The following is a 25,142-nucleotide window of genomic DNA, read 5'->3' on the forward strand; positions in this document are numbered from 1 at the left end:
CCGTAGTAAATATGCTGAACATAATTTAAATGTGACCAGTTCTCATTAACATTTATTTATAGTTACGTTTGCTTTAATTAATTGATATTATTTATTTGCAATGTTAATAAATGTTTGTTACTGCATGTTCTATAACAACTATTTATACTACTTAGTAAGGATATATTTTACGCATTTGTGGAGTTTATCTGTTCACAGTTATACGATGTTACTCGATACAGTGTGATTGAAAAAGAATGAGGACAATTTGAATTTGGCGCCTAGTGAATAATCTGTCATGTTGGTAACAAGTATTGACAGCAGAAATAAAGCTTGATATGTTCATGGGCGTATCTACTGGGGAATTGCAAATTGGTGACAATTGACAAACGAAATCAAAACAATGGGTTTGACCCTGGTTTGGCAGAAACCTATGGATAAATCTTGACAGGGATGTTCTTCTTAAGCAAAACTGCCACACACAAAACATGAAACGCACTATAATTTATGGCGCCAAATTCAACTTGTCCTCATCCTTTTCCAATCACACTGTAATAGTTGGCTGTATTTTTTGTAACAGTAACTAAGCGAAAAAATAAGGCTTTTTGGCCTCCTGTGATGGAAACTTTGCAAATACGCACTGTTCACGTCACATAAAACTTTGTTTTTACGGCGACTGTGCGACGGTGAAGTTTTCCCACATACTATGCGGCAAAGTAAATAATCCTTGTTTTTAAACTTTAGAAACGTAGAAGAAATACACAATTTTAAATTAATGAAGCTGAGTTTCAGGAGAACAATATGTACACATTTTGAATTCAATTAGGTTTAGAAAATAAAATCTAAAAGAAATCAAAATAGGAGCGCACCTGTCGGTTCTACCTTACATTTGACAATTCGTGGGTGCATTCCACTAAAATTGGAAAAGTAGTAATTGTTTTTAACATTTTAAATTAAAAAACGTCGGCCAAAAAGCATTATACATACCTTGTGTGTGACACATTTTGCAACGTTCAGTTTATGAAACACTCCGCTGCGCGTCGTGTTTCAAATTAAAGTTTGCGCTGCAAAATGTAACTTCCCACACTCGATTGTAAATAGTTATTAACGAATACTTGAAATATTGAAATATTAAAAAAGCAAAATGCGAATTTTGCGTTGAAACATGGCGCAGGAGGTCACCATAGGGTTTTAAACAATTTTTTTCTAATAACTTTTTTAATATTTCCACCGAGATTTGGCTCTACTTGGGAGGTCGCGGGCAACTGGATTTGAAAAAACACTTGAGGTAAGTACATACCTCAAAAATGGTATAATTGTTTGGTCTATTAAAATAACCCCATAGAAAAAAGAAAAGTACATTAAACATTAAACCAAATTTTTGAAGTAATAGGTAATAGGTTGTTTAGGTAGTAGGAAGGTCTATCAGAAAGAGAAGAAAAACGTGGGGGTTGTCATTTAAACAAATGGGTAATGACGTCATTTAAACAAATTGCATGTCACAGGATGGCACTTTTCAAAATAAAATGTTTAAAACATCACATAACCCTATTATGAATTTTGTTCCAAACTTTATTAGATATACCGTATATTTTAAGTCTGCCACGCATTCTTGGTAATAATACATGATTTGGACACACATTGATAAGCTATCTTCAAAAAACTCACTTTACCGAAAAGAATAATTCACTAATTTGCATTAAAAACAAATTTATAGCACGAAACGAGCTCTCGACGCTACCTGATACCATTGATAAAGTGCTTCACATGCGTTGTGTTCAAGACACCGAATAAAAAGAAACTGCAAGAGCTGAACTAATATTTAACATTTCTAGAAGTAATTAAGAAATATTTTTTAAATTAACAAATATTTTAATGAAGGGGAAAATGGCCTGGTTTTACGGTAATTAAATTCGCATAAATCTTTATTGTCAGTTTGAAAGGTCCAACGGAGGACGCTTTTTTCAGGTTGTAACAATACGACATGTGTAATTGTCATTGTTATGTGGGTAATCAACGATAACCTTTGGAAGTGTAAGTCATAAAATGCGGGCGTTTCATGCAGGTGTGTGATGAATTAGAAGGATCCATATATCCAGATAAAAAACATTTTTCATTACTATGAGTGAATTATCTTCGGTTAAGGAACAAACCAACTATTATACAGCGAAATTTAAAGTCTTCTTTACGGTTGAGATAATGGAATAACAAATGAATCTTCTGCTAAATCTCGCAGATAAAAAGATATCAACGTAAAATGTGTGTTCTCGGAACCCCTCATTTGAAAGGATCTGAAAAATGGTTAGCTCTTTCAAAAACTGACACAAACGTCGACTATAAATCACCATTTTAATGCCTAAATCTGTTTTGCGTCATTTAAATCGTTTCGATAATGAATTTTCGAGTTAAATTTTTAGTCGACTCGAGAACAATTTGCAAAGTTTCTGCCAGAAGCAAATTGAATTTACGACAGTTATGCGATTTTGCAGCATGTAAAATAATCATCTCTCGTGATGTATTTGGGTTTTGCAAAATGGAGTGGCAGTCAGTTCCATTTGATAAATTAGAATGCCATCTTTCACTGTATAACACCGTCTCCACAATGCTCCTACAAAATGAATGTTTGCACGTTATTCATATGAAGGAAATGGAATTTCATATCGCGTTCACTGTCGAATGTGTCAAACGTACTATAAAATGGATACTATTGTTCTTCGTCGGCTTTTGTTCATTATGAAACACCTAGATCGACCTCAAATATGTAAGTCTTGTAGTAATAATGGGAAAGGACACCATCGATTTCCTGTTGTGGTTTTGTATTTTTCTGTTGTTTTTCATAGTATTATGTTTGCGACATTGTTCAAATCTGAAACCTTGGATTATGTTTATTTATCACGCACAAGTTTCATCCAAATCTGTGCCCATTCAAATGTTGAAAGAAAAAAATCGACAATTTTTACAATAGTAGGTACATTCTTCAATAAGCGTATAATGATGGCTATTGTTCAAGAAGATGAAAATTGCAACACGAGCCGTAGGTGAGTCGTGGAATCATCCGAGTGAATAATAGCGATTATACGCGAATTGAAGACTATACTTTCCCCACGATATACATACCTAGAAAAAACAATCTTTGAAAATTGAATTTAATTTGATTTTTATAATTTGACAATTAAATGTGTGGCTTGTTTAGCGATTGCCACGCGATGCGTGACCTATTGTTTACAAACGCATCCGATTGGCGATCTGCTGGAAAATGAAAATACGAGGGATGTGATTGGCCGACAGCCATGGATTTTAGTATATTCTAACAGGGGATATCATTCTTTCATTGAATATCCAACAAGAATGCATTCATCCTTTAATAGTCTTGGAGAAAGAATTTCATTCACATAAAATTAGGTATGTGAATGAACAATTGAAAACAATTTTATTACATTTTTAAAGAAAGTCACAAAAGTCTGAAACCTATAGGTGATCATTAAAATTTAAAAGTGATGTAACACTTCTTTCCTACATTTTAGTAAAAATATTTTTTTTATTATACCTGGATCATAATCCCTGTTTTTGACACTAAAATGCGTGCGAAAAAGGGCCTTTAAAACACTAAAGCTTTAAGGGTTGCTTAGGTAACAACAAATTCACCTACATTTTGAACAATGATAAATAGTCATTGATGCACAATTTATAATAGCAACGAAATAACAACAAATGACCATTCCTATATCAACAATTAATGACACACAGGCACACACAGATTACTTCGGAAAAGGTATTTCAATTTACTTTTTTTGTTATAATTTTCAGATTGTAGTGCAGGTATAATAAAAAATAGCGTATGATACACGTTTATAAGGGCCTTTAAAGCACTTGCGACGTTAAAAGCACTCCGCTACGCGTCGTGCTCTTAAACTCGTGGCGCGTGCCTTAAAGGCTTTCTTATAAACTTGTATCATAATATACTATTTTTATATATACGAATTCTTCAAAAGTCAAGAAGATTCTTTATGACAGATCTAGTATTATTGCTAATGTTTGGAGCGTCCAACATTTTTTAAAAATACATTTTAAATACAAACACCTGTTATAGCAACAGGTAAAAAGTATATAGTATACTTTCGACCTTTATGTTTTTCGTATGTTTAGATCTTTATAAATTAAATGTTCGGAAAATCTTTATTATATAATATGTATGTATTATTAGGTATAATATTTTGTGTTTGCGTCAAAACAATTATCTTTCACCTATGGACAAATTACCGTAGCCATAAATATTTCCTATTACTCAATATGGATTAACTATGTATTGATTAATTCATGGTCGTATGTATTATTGAAACTGGCATTTCGTGTATTAAACATCTCAGAACATAAATTCACAATGTAATTACATACATACATATAATATTATGTAAGAGTAGGTACGGTTCAATAAATATCACATCTCGGTATTTGTTTATTTTGTTGTGACGTTCTTCAGGAAATGTTCTACTTTACAGTAAGTAGAGAATATAGGTACTAAAGTAATTTTTCTTTGTTGCTCTACATATTGAAAAAAGATCATGAGATTTTAGATGGCTGTTTCTTAGCCATAAAATATATCGTCCCAAGACACGTGTAGGACCCATTTCATTTTATCAAAAAATATTGTCCAGGTGTTTCACAGCTTGGAAAGCGTTGCGTGTTCTATTTTTTTTTATCTCCCGGCTTTTACGATATGGCGGTTAATAAATGATCCGTGTAATAGAAACTGAAATTGTAAAATGGTGAAACAAACCATTTAGCCCTTTTGAAATTCTGAAAACTAGCATTACTATCACATCCTCCATTTTCCGAACGGTAAATATAGCCATATTACACTTTTATTGCATTCTGAGTAATACTGCTCTTTTCCCTTTTTATCGCACATTTCTCACTCATACGTTACGATAATGTACAAATTTGCATTCTACATGAAATCTAGAATCAAACCTTCCGTACACTAGATTTTTCTTAATTTGTTTCCCAAAGTAGACAAATTCAGCGACTCTCTACTCGTAAATGTACCATGCAGTCGAATCAATTTTAATTACATTTCATAGTGGGAATGATAACGAAAATGTGGAGTGTATGCTTTCAATTGACCAACCTTATACATAAAAACCCAATTAGATTCATTCTATAGGTGCTACAGTTAGTGGCTTTAGTTTGTACAGTTAGAGGAACAGTGTATGAAATGATGAAAATTAATAAAAGAAAAAGAACCAAACGCAATTTGAAACTGTTTATTCAGTTCGTGACAAGTTGGAAATAAAAACAATGGTAACGTTATTTCAATATAGACAGTTTAAGTGTATCTTCTTTAGCCATGTCCGTCGTGAAGAATAACTGTAAATATTTCATACCAACGTATAAATCTCGCTCGGCAAATTACATGTTCTGCTAAATAATTGATGGGATTGCTAGGTTCTGCGTCTGAACAATGAGTGTTGTTTAACTATTAAAAGTGGTCGTACCCGGTATTAAAGCACTCATTTACATACAGTGAGTTTTTTTTAAGACTGGCCATAGGGTTTTACATGCTAATTTTTCAACCCCCTGTTAACTTTTGTTCTGATGAAAATATTCAAACCATTTTTGGAACAAAGTCAGAAGATTTTTCAAACTATCGGATAGATTACAATTCAATATCCCAAACTGTCGAAAAAGTTGTGGAAAAAATATTTTTTAGCGCGCCGAAAGCGTCCAAAAGTGGAGATCGTCAGGTGCTGGTTGAGCCGACAATGGCGCTACTCTGGCGGCCGCTCGACGTACTATTATTTCGGCGCCCTAAAAATATATTTTTTTCACGATCGGGAGTAGAAATCAACTTTTCGGATGTCAACATCGTGACAGAAGTAGAGCATTTTCTAGCAAATATTTGCTCCCTACGGAGTTTTCATTTTTTTGACAGTTGTGACAAAAATCTAATGGAAGTTTTCATTTTTTTTGACTGTTGTGACAAAAATCTAATTGTGTTGTCAAGGCAACTACTAATTCCATTAAATTCATCGAAAGATGACAACTCATTTGTCATCATTTTTGTGCTATTTCTACTCCCTACCGTGAAAAAAATAGTATATATACTTCTGGAGAGAATGCTAATTTTTCGCTCGGTGCTTTGTAGTCCTCGGGCTTCGCCCTCTGGCTACAAACTACACCTTAGGAAAAATCATGCATTTCTCTCCCTCAATATATAATATACTATTTCACAACTTTTTCGACGGTTTGTAATATTGAATTGTAATCTATCCGATAGTTTAAAAAATCTTCCAACTTTATTCCAAAAATGGTTTGAATATTTTCATCGGAACAAAAGTTAACAGGGGGTTGAAAAATTAGCATGTAAAACCCTATGGCCAGTCTTAAAAAAAACTCACTGTATATGCAACATATGTTTATATACGAGTATAGATTTTAAAAAGTGCATATTCGCCAGTACCTTACGTACGTTGACAGCTTTTAATCTCCTAATTATGACGTCATCAATATTTTTTTTAAATGACAACTCCCACTTTTTTCTTCTCTTTCTGATAGACCTTCGTACTACCTAAATGATTGGTGAAAAAAATTACCTTACATAACAATTTTTTTGAGAAAATTATATAGGTTTAATTAAAATCGAAGGTTTATTTTAATAGACCAAACAATTTAGAAGATTTGCGCCAGAGAATTCGCGCTGAAACGGAAGAAATAAGCCCTGACATTATTGAGCGCAGTGTACAAAGTGTCGGTGAGTGCTAAATGGTTGGCGGGAGGCAATTTCAACATTTGCGTTGAATTTTATTGTTAACCTTAGATGTTTGTTCGTTTTTGTTTAAGGTCAATTAAAATTAGAAATAGCGAGTCAGTGATCGACACAATAGTAATAGTGTGCGACGAGAAAACAATTTGTTATTAATTTTATATTTTTGTATGTGTCAAGTTAATTTGTACCTCCGTTAATAAAGCAGTTTATTAATAAAACATACTTCGTTGACCATACTTTGCTAACATTTACTATAAAAATTAAATTACATTTTTGAAGTAAAATTTTCATTTTCTGAAAAAAATTGTTATGTAAGGTATCAATTGTTTTCATTCATCGTTTAGCTAGTAACAAGGCCTATCAGAAAAAGAAGAAAAAAAGTGAGTGCTGTCATTTAAAAAAAGATTGATGACGTTATATTAGGAGATGACAAGCTGTCAACATAAGTGAAGTACTGAAGAATATGCACTTTTTAAAAACAAAGTTGACCTCTTCCAGGATTTTGCTCAAAAATTAATACTTACAGTTTTATCGGATTTATTCCGAAGTTTACGAACGTACTGTATATTGCGAATGCTATTTACAGTTCTATTTGCTGTCTTTCGTATTCTAGATGCCATTTTTTTTTAAATCTCGTCAGTCCTCTTCTTCTCTTATACTTCTCCTACTCATATCTTGTTGTACCTGTTTTATCCACGTTTGTTCTAGTCGTCATCTTTTTCTTCTTCCTTGTGACCTCCATTCGAATATTCTTACTGTCATAACATGTGTTCAATTGAAAAGTTCATCGAATTGGCTTTGATCTTTGTCGCTATCTTTGTCTAACCAACTTAATTTACGATGTTGTTGTCTTTTAAAAAGTAAAGTCAAAGCTAACTTGCTGACCTTTTCAATTGAACACCTGTTACTTCGTACGTGGCTGTACCATATTAGTCTTTTTTTTCATTTTGTATGATGCTTTCTCAAAGCGATTCATTCGTCTTCTGATTTATGTATTCCTTATATATTCTATTCTGGATACCCTGCATCCTCGTCTTAAATAATCTATTTCGACTCCGTCTAGTCTTTCTCTGTCGCGTTTAGTAACGTCTCTCTTTATATACTGCGCCGAAAAATTGTCGCAAACACGTTTTTTACATTACTTAAAAATGGCATAAATAATTGAAGCAAAAATGATATATGTATTATGACTTTACTTCCCTCCACCACCCTGCGGCACGGCAATTTTGCCGCAGAACATACACTATTACGGATAATACTATCAAATAATAGTGCAGTGCTAATCAACATAATTACCGGCGCGGCGTCTCGCCTCCACATTTTGACTTTGTTGTGTTTTTATATTATGTTCTGTGTCAATGTTAAGGAACTTCATCACGATATGACATGACATATGAGTATAATAATATATATATCTTTTTGAATTTCAACTACCAATGTGTTCCCTAAATCCAGAATTTTTAAATTTTTAAAAAGAGATTGCGGTACTATTCCCGTTGCTGAAATTATAAGTGGTAAAATCGAAATTTTTTCTAAACACCAAAGATTTCTCATAGCAACGGAGAGCTCTAAATATTTATTAATTTTTGTGTTGTGTTGTGTTATATGTCTGTGTTATTTTGTGTGAATTTGGAACAGCTATGTCTAAAAGATATGCTTGCTTTTGTTGTTTATTTAAAATAATAATGTCTGGTCTGTTATGCTGAATATGAATGTCAGTTAAAACTATGCGATCAACTAATTTATTAATCAACTTATTATTATATTAATATTATATTAATAAAGACGTTTACATTTATGTAGATATGTTTTTTCATAATGAAAAAAAATTATTTTCGAAATTCGATGTGCTGCGACAATTTTTTGGCGCAGTGTAGTAATATACTCATAATGATAGGCTCTAAAATTTGTACATTAGTCTTATTCCTAATTTCTTTCGACCATAGGAGCGCATTCAGTCTCTGGGTGGCTTATTTTGCCTGTACTATTTTTTTAAAATTAAACTTTCTGTTAATGTTGTCCTCTCTAGATATTTTTATCCCTAAGTACTTATATTCATCGCACGTTTTTATCACATGACCATTTACATTTCTACTTGATCGTCTGTGAATGAAAGTGTATGTAGATATTCGTCATCAATTTTTATACCCACTTAGTGGCATTTCTTTTTCCAGCCCTTTAGAATTTCTTCTAGGGAGCTTTTGAACAGCGTTGGCGTGAAATAGCTGTAACATTTTTAAGGCTACTTCTTAATATTTCAAATAATCTTTGAAGTGGTCCAGTATCGTAAGCTTACATCATCTGACGACTGATTGTGCAACTCTGACAGTTTCAAAGTTTCATAGAATTTGAAATTAATATTTTTTGATAAATGAGACATTTGTGATTTTTTTTTACAATAAAGACGTCGAGTTTTCATTCGACTTTTTCAATTTCAGCAAGTTATCGAGATCAGTGTAATTGTGTCCACCTAATTATAAAATGTCAAAGATCATACTATGTACATATCTGTTCAGCAAGAAGTTGCACGGTCTTTGGACACGTTTGAATAGTTGGTCGCGACTACAGTTAACCTTTAACCTTTGATCTTGAGGAACATCGGAGAAATCCGTATTGCATTTCAATAAATCAATCGCAAATGCCGGTAGGGCAAAGACAAACTCTCCAAGATCCGATTGCGGCTCTGCGTGATTTGAATCCTGATCGTGTGTATATTTACCTACCTGACCCACTAAACAAGCTGCGAAAAGAGTCGGCCCCTGAATCTTGCACGTAAGCATCTGAAAATTGCTGAAACAATGCGGTATCGGCTATCTTAGAAATTTCACCAATTTTAGGATGGAAGTTGAGTGTTCGAAAGCGATTCCTTTGAAAACATTCAGGAATATTCTGAATCTTAGCTTAAATCGGATCAAACGACGAACATCATTTTAAACGAATACATATGTGTTTTATCGATCAGCTTTTTTAGTTTAAGTGAAATTAGCACCTTATCCAGAAACATTGATTCTAAAATTCTCTCAGTACGTTTAGTTTTGGTTTAACTGTCTTTTGACAATGATTCGAGCGATCAAATTAATTTGTAATCGAGTCATCCATGGATTTGATCCGTCTTTTACGATTGGTATGTCGAGATCTAACCTGTGTTTCAAACTGTGTTTATTGGAGCGTGGAGTTCAAGTAACGACATACGATTTCGGATTCATGGATAACTCGATTACAAATTAATTTGATCGCTCTTTATCTAATCTAATCACCTGAAGTTTTATAAAATTATAGTTTGTAGTTGATACAAACATGTATGATCTCAATTTGTATGACATAAAACTAAATTAAATTACACAACATATTGTAAGCAGAGTTACACAACCATTAGTTCCGGAAACTACAAAATTCGTGAAAATAAATTTCTTTATATGCAATTTCCGTTGTCGGTTGAAAAATTACAAATTTTTTTGCCGTTCCCAACAAAATAAAATGATTTGCACTAATGTGAATCAGATTGCGAAACGTGTTAGTCTAAATAAGCTCTCAAATTTATGAGAATATAATTTTTTATATTGTTATAATCAACAGATGATTACACCGATATAACACCGAACACTAATATCTCGTAACTATGGTTATTGACTTATTGATAATTAAATATATGTACTTAGCTACATAATGCTTCTGGCATATACATTAATAAAGGGACTTGATGAGATGAAACTCCTCCAAAACCTAGACTTAGACTAAACTTTATCACTAATTTATTAGGATATCTTAACTTTTCAGATAGTTTTTTTACTTAATTATTTGTTGAAATTGTTGCAAAAAAGAGTGTGCCCAAACCATTTGTCATATCTAATGTGCGTAATTGCCAGATTACACCCTGGTACCTGTTTTTTCGTTAAAACTTTAAAATGCCATAGCTAAAGTAAGCAGCAACATATTTCGAAATAGCTATCTAATTGTGGTTTTGTAATAGGTAGTACTTTTTATTCGTTTACAGTGAAATTGTTTTGGAAATCATGGTGGAGGGGAGTTGGAGCGAGTGATTTGTTTTTTTTTTATTAGAAAAATTGGAAAATCAAATTTCATAACACACTGCGATACATTTTCCATCTTACTGATTATTTATTGTTACTCTCGAATTGCACAAACTCGTTTGTTGTCGACAACACAACAGTGATGATGAATCATCACTAAAGGCCGGATTTATATGCATTTGCATATTTTTTTGCTAAACAGCTTCGGATTACTTTAAAGTTTTCTTGGCGTTTCAGATGATTCTAAATAAAATAACATCATTCTTATTATGCATATTATTGCATATTTAGCAATAAAAGCATATTTTACAATAAATGCATATTTATTTGCATATAACCTAGGAAAACGCACATCTGGTCTAGCCGCTTCAAGGAAATGCCGCCTTTGATATGCAAGTTGCAAAAATGTGCCGACACTGCCGATATAGACTGGTCAGGTTTATATGGTTTGGTGAGAGAGGAGCACTTGCCACCGTGGTGCCGAGAAAATTCTGCAATAAAATAATATCGGGTGTTTTTTTAAATTTCACCTCGTAGAAGGCGTTGAAGAGTCGATTGTGAACGCACTACTCGTGTAAAACGTAAGATTTAAACAGCTGATCAATGATCCGCAACCAAACTAGTGCGTTCACAATCGATACTTCAACGCCTACTATGATTTGAAATTTAAAAAAACACCCGATATAATTTATGCATTGGCATGGGGTCGAAATAATAATATAATATGACAGTTTCTCTCATAATCACAGCGTCTTTCATATGTTCAACAGCTTACTGGAGATAATTATATTCTTGTTAAATAAGATTTAGTAGCCAGTGGTGGTTATATTTTACCATTGATTTTCAGTGCATTAAAATTGTTATTTTCAGAATGTCTAAAGTAAAAGTGTACAGAAGTCAACAAATCCGTGAATGGATTTTACTGCTGACCGGAAAGTTATTTTTTGTCAAATATGTTCCAAACACAAAAACTATTTTATCTGACAGAAGACAAAATTTTACTCCAGAAAATTTAGAAAGGTATCTTGTTTGTTATTTTAATGGTAATTAAATCAACATTGTATTGTAATTGTATTATTTTTTAATTCATATAAGTTTTAAATTAAAAAAGCGTGCCTTTTTTGATTTTTTAAAGCATATTTAGCTGCATATTTTGCATACTAAAGTGCATATTTTGTAATCTCGGAAGCATATCTTGCATGCATATTTCGACTTTTTTAGTGCATATAAATCCGGCCCTTAATCATCACTGTTAACATGATTGAAGCTGATGATGAAGAGATATTTTTTAAATTACGCCGTACATTTTCAAAAAAAAAAATCCATAGCCGCCTTTTGTCCTTTTTTTTTGTAGATCATATTGTAGATTAGTTGCGGTTAAAGAACAGCATGCAATACATTACACTTACTCAACTCAAGACTTTCTAATTTTTACCTTTGTACAGTTTTTTTTACCAATATACTCGCACATACTCGTATCTTTGCAACAGCACCAGAAAGAACATTTTTTATTTGAAATAAAAAATTAATACTAACCTGCCTGATTCTTAAATATGCATACAAAAATTATGGACGATGTACTCGTATGTTACGAGTAGGTATTAAAGCAAATGAAGAGCGTATAATTTTTTCAGTGATTTTTTTCAAGGCGTACAATTGCCTTACGATCAAAGTTCACTTGTCAGCTTACAAATCTTTAAAGTCCATACGGTATAAACAAAGGGTTTAATAAATTCCAGTTTTTTTGGTACCGTCATCCGGGATGATTATGATGGCCAAACTGATGGTTCTCTTAACACGACCTCTAAACAATTGGAATGACCAATGACCCATTAAGCAATGGTGTTGTATTATGTCCTTATTTATTACTCCTCGAATTTTCAAAATTTTAAGTAATACAGTTTCTGTAACAACAGTACTTTTGTCGGTGACCACAGTCACCCCGTATTGAAAGTGACTATGGCCACGTCTTGCTTTCTTATTATTAAATCGAACTGTTTGGATCCGAGATGAGATGGCCAAAAAGTGCACATTTCGAATCACATGAAAATCCCAATTTAATGGGTTACATCTTATTGTGAAAATGAAGGACGGAAATTACAGCGCCAAATTCAAATTTTTACCACCTTATAGCCATAGTCACCCCAGATGATGGTACGACCTATATATTTTTTTTCTGGTTCATTTCATATACAATTACAGAATAGTATATTAAAGAACGAGTTTTATAAGGGTTGATTTGGCGCACGAGTTCCAGGTGTAAAAAACGACCCGTAGGGGACTTTTCTAAGGGACGAGTGCGCCAAAGCCCGTATAAAACGAGTTTTTTATGTTATTTTTTAGAATTGGCACCCTTGTTTTAATTTTTAAATAAAAAAATTAAATTGTCAAATTCTAGGGAATTTTGTATCTATTAATTGGTAATTCAAGGTAACGGATGCAACTACATCTGCAACAGATGTTAAAAAGTAGAGTTTGAACATTAATATTGGAAGTTTTTTGGTGTAAATGACAATAATACTCTGAAATATTGATAAAAATTTTCTTAGAGATCTTATTAAACCACGAGTGCTTTAATAGATAGCCATAAACCGCATAAACGACTCCAAATAATAGACCTATTAAACGCAAATTCTAAAAATTATTTTATCGTACGGAAAACGTTAATCCTGATATTTCAATAAGTTAAATTCTGAAAGTCGCTAATTAAATGCAAACAATCAAAGCCCGAAAAGATATAATTTCTTGCCCGTCAGGAATTATTTTATTGCTTACTGTTAAATATTGAGACTCAAGCGCAGAAGCTTTTCCTACAGAATCAATAGATTTCATAATGTCTGTAATCTAGGAAATTTAATTACACTTAAACCGAAGTGATACGACACGAACTTTATAAAATTTGACGACACTGTCTTGCTTCATAACTAATATCAAGCTTTTCGCTAACAGGCTAAGTTCTGAAAAGTTTTAAGCAGTAGTTTGCGAAACAAGTCGATTTCTGTTTTGAATGATTTAATGAAAATTGAAATTTTACTCCGACCAACTCATTATTTTAATGGTTTCTGCTTCCGGTGGATGGTGTTCGTTTCACTCTCACAATTAATTGATTATTTTAATAATAGTCTGCACGTCTAAAACGATTTATCACAGCTAGTATTTGGTGCAGCGTGCTGTCGTATCACCTCGCTTCTTATGTTTGTGCACATGGCAATTCTAATTGTCAGAAGTAAGTTTTATTTTAATAACTTTATGGTTTAAGGCAGTGATTCTTAACCTGTGGTTCGCGGACTCGCGGGGGTCGTGATACCCTCAAAAAGGATCCACTAAAGCCTGAAAAATAAATAGAAAGATTCTGTGGGGTTTAGATACCCCCTCTCACGTAGGAACCATTCTTTTTTGTGTAACCGTACGCGAAACGAGCACTTCGCGTACCTAAAACACCGCAAAATCAATTTCGCGGCCGTAGTTTTTAACGACGGCCATTAAAGTAAACATCATTTTAACATTTGATACAAATCAGAGTATCCATGTTTTACCTATTTATATCATTTCCATTGTGACATGTAAGCCGAATTTATACAGTGTGAAAACATTAACTGGAATAAAATTCATAACTTGGGCATAGGTAAATTTTGAAAAAAATCCCGAAATAGGTCGATTTTTGTTTTTCCTTGCCCACATTTTGGCGTATATGGTTATTTGCGTATCTGCTTCCGGAAGTTCTCAACCACCCCTAACTTTTTTTTCTTCAAATGGGTATGCAAAGTGATACCTTGTTTGAAAGGTTACTTAGCAAGGAATACAACGCACTATTTGTTTCCTGAATATTTTCAAAGCCTACGTGCCAAAAATATAGACCCATTTTATAAGTTGAAGACTATTTAATGCAACAAATGTTCAAAATGGACACCGTTTCTTTCTTAGCAAATTGCAAGTCGGTAGTAACATGCATTCCTTACGTTTGAGAAATTTTGTTCTACAGGTAAGATAATTCGCATGGTTTCTTCTAATTTCCAAATTCTGACTTAGTTCCATACTTAATTTGTTATGTTAAATAAGTTGATTTTTCAAACGGATGTAAAGTAAAGAGTTTGACGAACCTTCGGAAAAACTTTCCCCTGAAAACTCAAGTTTATATTGACGTTGTCATATCTTTTAATACATATAAGCGAGCAAAGTCACAGGCAAAAGCTCGTTTCAAATAAGAATTTAGCTAGACACTAAATTATGTTTTTCACAGGTATGGTATAACAGAAACGAAAAAAAGTGACACCAGCGTACCATGTATATAAATCGCAGTAACATTCATAAACATACGTATTATAACAGCAATATAATTAAAAAACTTGTGATCTTTACCTGTTGTGTTCACTAAGACAAACAATTCTGCGTACACACATAAAAGTGTTAAACATAGTAGGCTAATACATATTGTGAATTATTAATTTTGTAAAAGTTTTCCTCAAACCGGTAGAAACTGCATACATAAAATGGCATTCACGTTGTTTTGGCATAATGGGAGACCATGGAAATTTTGCATTTAATTTGGTTGTAAACCTGTCTGTTGAATTAGGTTATGTTTTTCTAAGTTTAAGGTTATAAATAGCGTCATTGTCTAGTGCATTGTCAGTTTTACTAGTTTGCAATAGACATCGCGGGAAATTGAGCAACATATTATGTTCATTTTGATAGGGCGTCCCATTATGCTAAAACAACGTGAAGGGTGTTCACGTTAGAATAATTTTGTCCCTAGTACTTTCCTTAATATCTCAACCATAACTATGACAATAACGGTATTTATCACAATAACAAAATTTTAGAATAGCAACCTACATAGATCATGTGATCAAATAGATTTCAAATCAAGAGTACTCTGGAATGTTATTTGTTCCATTTAAATAGGTGTGTTGAACGACAGTTCAAAGCACTCTTGATCTAAACTTGATCACGAAAAAGTGTCGTAATCATCGTCAAGCCACTTTGGTGGATGCGCAGGGTAATTCGATGGCAATTTTTTAAATTATGGTTGGTGGTTTTAAGGTAAATGTGTGAATATACCAAATTTATGTTAGTAAAAATCAATAACAATCTTGTTATTATTTGTCTATAATAACGACTTGTGAATTTTTACAATATTAGATGCAAATAATTGGTTAAACATTTTAAACAAGTGCCAGTTTACCGATGGTAAATGTTGGAATGCTTGGAGAATTCTTCAGCGTTTATTTACACCTCCGTAAACCACATGTTGAAACAGGTGCTAAATGATATTTTGCACTTACGAACTTCTTCGTTACCTTCAACTGAGATGATGTAATGAAGTATTAATAACAGTTTCTGGGAATCTTAAAGGTCGTTTCGTATTTGTACAAACTGTAGAAAAACTGTACATTTTATTATTATTATATCGGAGGAACATTACGCAATTATCGTCATAAATGAATGGGAAATCTCCTATATAATCAACCGACAATGGCGGAGTGAGATTTGAGTAGTCACCTGCGGATACATTCCTTCGGCATGATTCGCCGCGTAAGACGAGGATGGTGTTCCATTTCCAGCATACCGATCACATGACCCAACACGTTGGTAAATATATCAACGAATATTGTTCGTGTTTGATCACTTCGACGACGGAAACGGGGCCATTGTTGGTAAAATGAATGATTTAAGTTCTCCCCGATCAAATGTAATGACGGTTTATAAACGTGACCGAATTACCGTAAATGGTCATGCAATGAACTTCATGAGTAATGTTTTGTCGGTCACTGTTGTAACTGGCCATTGGCTACCGGAATGCCATTTGTCTGGCACGATTGGTCCCATCCCGCACTCATAAAATTAATTGGTGCTAACATTAGGTAAGCCGCGATTAACCTCGCAGCAGCAAACCTCCGAGTTCAATTAACGGACCCGTGGAAGAGGTCTTTGAGGTTTTTCTTGGAGGCAAATACAATTCCGGCATCCCTCGTAAGCTGAAGTCAATTTAACTTTAATCTAGCACGCAATTTGCTCAAAATTGTGCACCACTTTAAGAGATATGCTCTCTCAAGTCAAGTAGGAACCGCCTCAATTGAAACTAACGAACATTTTTCTTTAGGCTTGATGAAAAACGAATATGTAACGTTTTAGGAAATAAACCCATTCAGGGATACACTTTCAGTTAACTGTATGCAAAGGTTTCATTAAATTACGAACAAAGCGCTGATTCATTGCAGCTGTAAAGTAATGTATTAACGGTGCTAGTGGTAAGGATTTTACACCACAAAATGGAAATTATGGAGATGACGAGCCAAAAAAAAAATGTTATCCATAATGATGCTCTTAGTTTCCGATATGAAATTTGAATATTAGGTGTTCGAACAAAGAAGCACGAAATTTGCATTCTTTTGTCAGGTAATGAAACTGTAGGCAAAGTACGAGGAGGCTTAAATTAAATAGGGACGTTTCCTGGAATTCATCCCAACGGAGATTCTCATGTCCTAATAATCACCAGAAAATAGAATTTAGAACGGTACGCTAATAGCTGAGGAAATCTCGTCTTCTTGAGACTGATCTTAATTCTTAACAAGGATCAAGGTATTACATTATTACCTCTCTGTTGACAAAAGTATGTAATTACTTTCACCCAGACATGCAATATGTATTTGGATCTGTAAAATTTGTTGTAACTTGGTCGGAAAAGACATTATGAAAGCATGTCCCTTTTTTTTCGTTTACCATTTATCATTATACAAAATATGTTAATGAACCAATTTGACTTACTGTTAGACTGATTGGTGACATCGGCGCAAATGAACGTTAAAATGAAAGTCCAAATATTTCGATTAATTAGTTAATTAATCTCTGACGGTCCCGAAAAACGAGCAAATTATACAAATTTGTTTAAGAACATTAATCACCAGTGTCCGGACGAAATAGTACCCGACAAGTCGACCAGTACAACTTTGCGTAATACCCCACTCACATATAAACACGATTCAGCTGGTTCGCTTTCAATAACAGGGAACCAGCTGAATCGTGTTTATGTGCGAGCGAGGGACTACGCAAAGTTGTACTGGTCGACTTGGCCGGTACTATTTCGTCCGGACACTGTTAATCACACATGTACTATGGCGACCAAAAAATTTTGGCCGTCACTTTCTTGACATTTAAGTAAAGTGTAAATAAACCTTTAGGAATCGTAACCCCACTTTCGATTCTTGTCATTTTGACAATCAATTTAAACAATCAAATAAACAAAATTAGAGCAATCATGGAGCAATCGTACATAGATAACCTGAGGTAAACGTTCTGTGTAGTAGAATTGACAAAATAATTTTCAGTTTTGAAATTTACCACCCAAAAAATAACGTTCATAATCAAGACGGTAATCATGATGACAATAAAGTACGGATTACATTTTTTTTTTTTTGAATTGACAGACAATGACGGCCAAAATTTTTTGGCCGGCATAGTACCTATGTAAATAAATAAGTATGTATATGTACTTATTTTTACATATGTATTTACATCGGTTTTACAATTTGTGTAAGTAGTTCAATCAAAATGCACGTATGAAAAGGACTTCTATGTACCTGTGAAAATAAGTCGCCCTTTGTTCGTTATCTATTGCTGCAAAAGTCTCTTACAAAAGTTATTTATATGTAGAAACGAGTATAAATTCAAAGTTACCAATCTTAAAAAAATCAAGCATGACAATCTAAAGAAAACTTCATAAGTTGAATAAAAATAATAAGTTCTGGACAAACGTATACTGCATTAAATTGTCTAATCACATGTGGCCTACCTGCAGACGATAAATTAACATTATAACGTTATTTTGTAAATTTTATATCAAGTACATTTTTATCGTGCGAAAGCTTTTTCGTTTCTTAAATGCGGAATTACTAATAGGTATACATTAGCGACTTCCGGATTAGCATCTTAACAAGAAATACGTAGGCTCTAAATATATGCAACGAACGGTATCTGCTATAACAAAAACATTTTCAGTGTTTAAAACTTGTAACTCAGTATAAGTTGTAATTATAACTGACTTATAATAAAAGCTATCTCAAATCAAATTAGCATCTACGGTTAACGAACCAAAAACGTAGCAGTAAGTGTGTAGATTGACAGCAATATCAGCATGAAACCATGGTTCTTGCTGTGTTGTGTGTACTCCTGATCAGTTTAATGCTGTATAATGGGTTTATAATGTAATCCTTCGTGATAAAATATTTGCATTAAAATTTACGTTATGCACTATGAAGCAAATGTTACTCAGCATTTGACGCCTTTTAAAATTTTTGCGTTGGTGTATCCATCTTAATGTGTAATTTAAAGTACTGTTTCCTTTTAAAAACATTGCACTTTTTTACACTACAGGCTTATTACTTTTTTAAATCAGTTTTAATCATTTTATTTCTGTGGCTTGATGCTAAAAGGGCCAATGTCAAAATTGTCACATTGAGAAAATTGCAATTGGCATTGGTCTTTTAGCGTTAGCTGATGCGGTTGAGTTCATAGTGACGTTGGCTACCATTACATTTATATCTCTGCTATTGTTTGAATTTGACACTGGCCTTTTAGCATCAAGCCACAGATTTATTTTTAAATATTTGAATTTATGCAACTATACTTTCACGATGGTGCAGTATAAAGAATTAATTTAATATTAACATTTTTGTCCCAATTCATTAATCAATTAATATTGCGAATTTCAATATAAAACTTAGTATCAATAAGTTATTTGCTATATTTTGAAATACATAATTCTAGACATCAAAATGATTTTTTTGATTAAATTATAACTGTATTGATAACATAATTACATAACATAATTAATCAACTTAAGTATATAACATTTTTGGTTTACAATACAAAAATTTCCGATAATAATGCAGAATCTGGAAAAGTGCCCCGAATGCTTGCAGCGTTTCCACGTTGAATAGCAAGGGAAATCCTCTCGAAAAGGAATTTCTTTGATTTTGAATCGCCTGATCCCGCAATAAATCGGTTTCCGATGACATTAATGAAATCGATGGCGTCTTTGCACCAAGGGCTTAAAGTTTCAAAGGCTAAACCTTTAAATATGTAATTTGACAAAATAATTGATTTTTTAAATATGAAAAAAAATTGCCTTTATTAAATTAACATGCATCTTAGTTTTTTTTTATCAATATTTTCGGCTCTCTGTACATTAAACTGTTATCATTAAGAATGTTCCAAATTGAAAAAGTTTTGACAAAGTAACGTAATTGGCACGACTAAAAACCAACAGTTGAAAATGTGAGAATTATCTACACTAGAAGACCATTTCACGCGTGTAGCAAAGCCACAAGAGCGATTCTTTATTTTACAATATAAAGTCACAATTATGAGTTGAAAGAACTTCCGCAATAGCCTTACAGTTGGAACGCAAAAGCAGCAAATTATACAGGCTGTCCCAGAACTCGCGGATCAAATTGAAACTGTACATTCCTTGATGGTAATGAAGGTAAAAAACGTTTAGAAAAATATTCAGGGTGCAACAGCTTTTTAGTTATGAATTAATCAAATTGACCAATAGAGCTCGATCTAATTTTCCCTTTATGAGAAAATTGAGTACCTTCCCTCAATTGCCAAGCAACGTATAATTCGATGAATAATAAAATTATTTTCAATATTTATCTGGTCAACTTGTCGAAACAGACGTCAAAAGTGACAGCTACTTTTGAAATAACCAAAAATGGGATAATTTCGCCAAAGGCAGGCGAACAAATGTAACAAATGTATAGAATTTTCATCAGGGAACGCAAGAAGTTTGTTCTTCCGGCAATGAATGAAATATGGTTTGTTGTGAGTGAAAATTTGCAGAGCAATTGTAACCTTGAGGGGTATGGGAAATTGACGGGAGGGATATGATGAATTGAACCTTTGTTGATGGAAGGTAAAATGGCGACGTAGCGTCAAGTGAGTAATACATATTACTACCTTAAAAATCTTAGTAAACAGTGAAATATGCAGGGCCTGTGAAGTGAATCGGAATCACAAGAAATTTATCCTGACTCCTGTGCATACACTCTGCATCTGCAACGTATTAGCGCAGCTACACGAGCGGGACGAGTCATCGTCGAAATGAAAGAAAAGACTTTTAGGAACATTCTTGACATTGCAAAAAAAGCTGGAGTTACACGTAGGTTTTGAGCAACAGATCAAGCCTAGTGGCAGTTCTGAAAGAAGACAAAACTGGATTGAACTAACCTATTTATTTTAGCATCATTATTAGTAAAAATTTAAGATCAAATTTTATAACTAAACCATGTAGAATGCAACAAATAAAATAAGAAACATGCAAAATAAAAAGAATAATTTATAACAAGTGTTCAAAATTACCACCTTTCATCTGAAGGAATAGGCGAGCTCGTTTTATTAAATTTTCCCTTGCCAGTCTAAGCACATTAGGAATAACAGTATCCAGTGTTTCGTGAATTTGGTCATTTAGTTCTTCTAAAATATTGATAGGTTCGTGGTAAATATAGTTCTTCAAATATACTTCTTCTACCGTCTTCATCAAAGTACTGAAGAACAGCATCTTCAGTCTCTGGCGTTCTAACTTCTCGCGGGGGACCACCAATTTCTTGTCAGGTAGGCACCAAGGACCCAGTGTCTCGAGCACGGTACACCAACCGTAGAAATACGTTATAATTTGGATGTGGCAAACGTCGTGGAAAACGTATTGCATATTCCCTTTCATCCTCACGTGCATTGCACCGGCACTCTCCATAAATTATGAGCATTTCGGCATACTCTGCAGCTGTATACATGATTTCAATACGAAGTTTGAGAATTTCGAATCAAATTATAACTTGACGTTGTCAAAATCTTCACAGTTGCCCAAACATTTACTTGAAATTCCATACCATTCTTACTAGAATTATGTTGCTAGGCAATTCAAACCTTTGGTTAAATTTACGTGAAATTCAAATTAACAGCGTCCTTCTGATTGGTCAACTTTAATTATTCATTACAAAAAATCGATTATACCCTGACCTTTTTTTCAAACGCTATTGCTTTCAGTTATCACCAAGGAAAACGCACTGTAAATTTGATCCGCGAGTTCTGGGACACCCTGTATAAAAGCTTTTTCGGCCTCCCAATCTGGGAAATATAGCGTTACCTTACACTTTAGGTCAAGGGAGGTGCGATTTCCCGTACAATGTCAAAAATTTCTAGTGGAATGTGGGAAAAATCTGGTGGAGTACGGGAAAAATGTGCGGACACCGTTGATTTATTCTTTTCACAGTTAATTTAAAATTAAAGTGTCCATACGTTACTTTAATTTGGTGTAAAAAACACGTTTCCCTGAATAATTTTTCCGATAAATGTGTTTAATTTATATCGATCGAAAAAGAAAATAATCGTAACAGGGAAAATGCAACCTATTGGGTTGGCAGCTGTATATGTCAAAAAGTTTGACAATTGTCAGGTATTTCATAAATATCTGCAAAATTGCACAATAAAACTAAACCACAGAAGTTGATATATGGTTTTGTGTACCTACTTTATCCAGTACTAGCTGTTAGTGCTAAAGTGCAACTGGAAAATAAAAATATACAAAACATTCTAACCCCAAAATCTTGTATTCACCTGAAGAAAGATGATTCGTTTTCACCAGGAAGTAGTGGTTAAGTACAAGACATTTTAATAATTTGCAACATTATTAACATAATTTATTTTGTAAAATTACAGTTGTAAACATTATTGTTACAATTCTCCCCTTTAGAGAACAATGCAGAAACAATTTGGTAACTGTCAGCTTTATTACTTCTGGGTTGAATGTCAATATGTTGTACTGGTGCTTCTCTTACGGTACTGGTGATGGAATTGTCTGCTGGTACATAGTTATATTGGAAGCAAGTGCTAAAAATTCAAGTAGATTAAAGCACTGTATCGAAGTTTGTGACACAACTCACCATTGTTTGAGCTGTAGCTGCAACACAGTACATTTTGTTTTTGATGTTGAAGGAAGGTCATCAGTCATCACGAATCATTTTAGGAACTTCAATCTTGTGTCCATAGGGCAATCAAGGTTCAAATATTTGTCAATTTTATTAATACCAATTTAACCTGACTTCCATATATTTCTTCACAGTTTCAACCCAGTTTGGATTGGTAATGGCAAATGATCTACAAATATTGGTTTTTGTGCCAGTTATCAATATAATATCTTCTCTTGACATTTTTCATTTTCAGAGTATATAACTCCTTTCGGAGACAGACACCACAAACACCTATTAATAAAACTGTCTGTAATAAAATATGGTTTATTAAAAATTTGTGAATTAAAGAATAGTTATTACATACTTTCGTGAGAAGAAATTGTCCTATGTAACGTTGTTTCGATTTTTGTGGTAATAATTCAGAATTTAGTCCTGCCACTAGTTGTACTGCCTCTGGTGTCACATTTAACTCGCTCTATATTATATACTAGAAATTTTTTTCACTCGATTAATACACCAAAATCAAATTTTGAAGCACGACCGTGAAAATTTAGCCGGCAAATAATTTGTTAGGAAAAAAACAAATGAGCGGTCACGGTCGTCAAGGAATTGATTCCACAGCATTCGATTCTTTATTGACGATGTCAAATTCTACAATAAAATTAGTCTTGATTTTTAAAAGATTTAATATTTTGGTCAGCCGAAAAGTCTAATACAAATGTCGTACGGGACGTATTTTCCGGCCCTCCAACTAATAAGGCACTCGGCTGCGCCATCGTGCCCGAAACCAGTTGTCGTGCCGGAAAATTCACATCCCGTACTCTAATGTAAATAACTATTACATTATAGGAACGTAGAGAAACGTAGGAAGTGTTTGAAGTTAAAATATCTACGCATATTAAATTCACTTATAATTATTGGTATATTTTTATTAAAATATGGTTGAAATAGAATCTAGAATTGTACCACATGTTTCAAAAAATATCTAGGTATATGATAAAGAATGGCTGTGAAAAACAAAAGATTTAAAACCTTATGGCTTAACTTGAATAATCCAACCGTAACTGTCACTATTACGATAATTGTTATGAACGAAGCTTAAAAATGGTTTTAATTTTAAAACGGTTCGAAAATGAATAAGTCACGGTTACATTTGACTGAGCCTCCTTCGTCCCATAGATGTTATCCGTTATTCACATATTTAAAGTTAGGTTATGTGAATCCTAGTCTATAGTTCTGTGTAATAATGTAAACTTGCGCCACAAATTTCCGATGGTTTTGTTTTCCACAGATCCTTTTGATCATACATTTTCTCATTTTCATAAACATACAGTGCATGAAAGGTGTCTTTAAGCTCAAGGCAAACTAGTACTATCGCGGCCAAAATACTTTGGTCGTCACTTTTTGACACTTCAAATGTAAATCAAGTATTAATGTCAATATACATGACAATTTCAAATTATTCTTGTCAAAAATATGGCACCTTCAGTTTTTGATAAATATAGAATCGTCTTACTTACTTCTGAAGGTTGTCTAAACCGCGACCACGTTGATCTTTTGCTTCTGAACCCTGCCTCCGCAGCTGGGATTTACCCCATCCGTATGACACTGATAGATTAAAATAATTTTGACAGTAGTAAAAAATAAGGTTAAACATCCTAAAGTTTGCTTTACAATTGAATGTCATTCATGTCACATTGACGACCAAAGTATTTTGGCCGCGATAGTACTAGTACTAGAAAATATCATAATTGATACTTGTGTCATTTCAATCTCATTAAGCGCCTAATTGTGATTAAACTTAATTTTATTCGGTAAAAGGAATATCTATTGCGCGATCAAAAAGAAAATTGTCGAAAGTAGGCCATAAACAAAAATAATTCAATAGATTCGCTTACAATGACAACAACGGGATAATGTTCTTCAAATTCTTGACAACAGGCAACAAAATTAAATTTAAGTAAAGACATGCGAACTTTGGTCCATAGTTGACTTTGACTAATGTTCTTTTATTTTTTATCGCACGTTATATTCTGTTTACTATCCACGTAATTAAAACGTTAGGTCAGGTCAGGTCAGGAACGATCAGGAAGCGCCATATTAACATTAATAACTGGTTAATATCCGCAGTAAAAGATGAATTTGAGTAAATATCAATGTAGTCATAAACGTATCATTAAAATTAAAATTTATACTTGACAAGAATCCGGTAACTCTGTATTCGATTACCACGGGAAAGCTTCACTCAATCTTCTCACACTCAGACGTTGAAGTATACCTTCCAATAATTTAAAACAACGGTGCGGGTGAGCAAGTTCAACTGCAGATTTAAAATTCACCAACAAGATTAATGGACTTGTAAATTTGAGACGTGTATTGTGTCTCTAATTTTTCTATTTA

The 25,142-nt window shown here is 33.3% G+C and overlaps 2 protein-coding genes and 1 long non-coding RNA gene across 4 annotated transcripts in view; 2 read left to right on the plus strand and 1 right to left on the minus strand.

Annotated features, from left to right (window-relative positions):
- LOC138125941 (probable 3',5'-cyclic phosphodiesterase pde-5) overlaps positions 1-25,142 on the minus strand; it is a 179,148-nt gene that overhangs the window by 114,777 nt on the left and 39,229 nt on the right. The gene's annotated exons all lie outside the window — the stretch shown is intronic.
- The window catches only part of Mgat4a (alpha-1,3-mannosyl-glycoprotein 4-beta-N-acetylglucosaminyltransferase a), a 96,790-nt gene that overhangs the window by 19,014 nt on the left and 52,634 nt on the right, over positions 1-25,142 (plus strand). The window lies entirely within an intron of this gene.
- On the plus strand, positions 22,139-22,930 carry LOC138126097 (uncharacterized). Its single transcript, XR_011157619.1, has 2 exons — positions 22,139-22,426; positions 22,492-22,930. It is a non-coding gene; the product is annotated as an uncharacterized lncRNA (long non-coding RNA).

Source organism: Tenebrio molitor, chromosome 1 (genome assembly GCF_963966145.1).
Source record: "Tenebrio molitor chromosome 1, icTenMoli1.1, whole genome shotgun sequence".
In the NCBI taxonomy this organism is placed as follows: domain Eukaryota; kingdom Metazoa; phylum Arthropoda; class Insecta; order Coleoptera; family Tenebrionidae; genus Tenebrio; species Tenebrio molitor.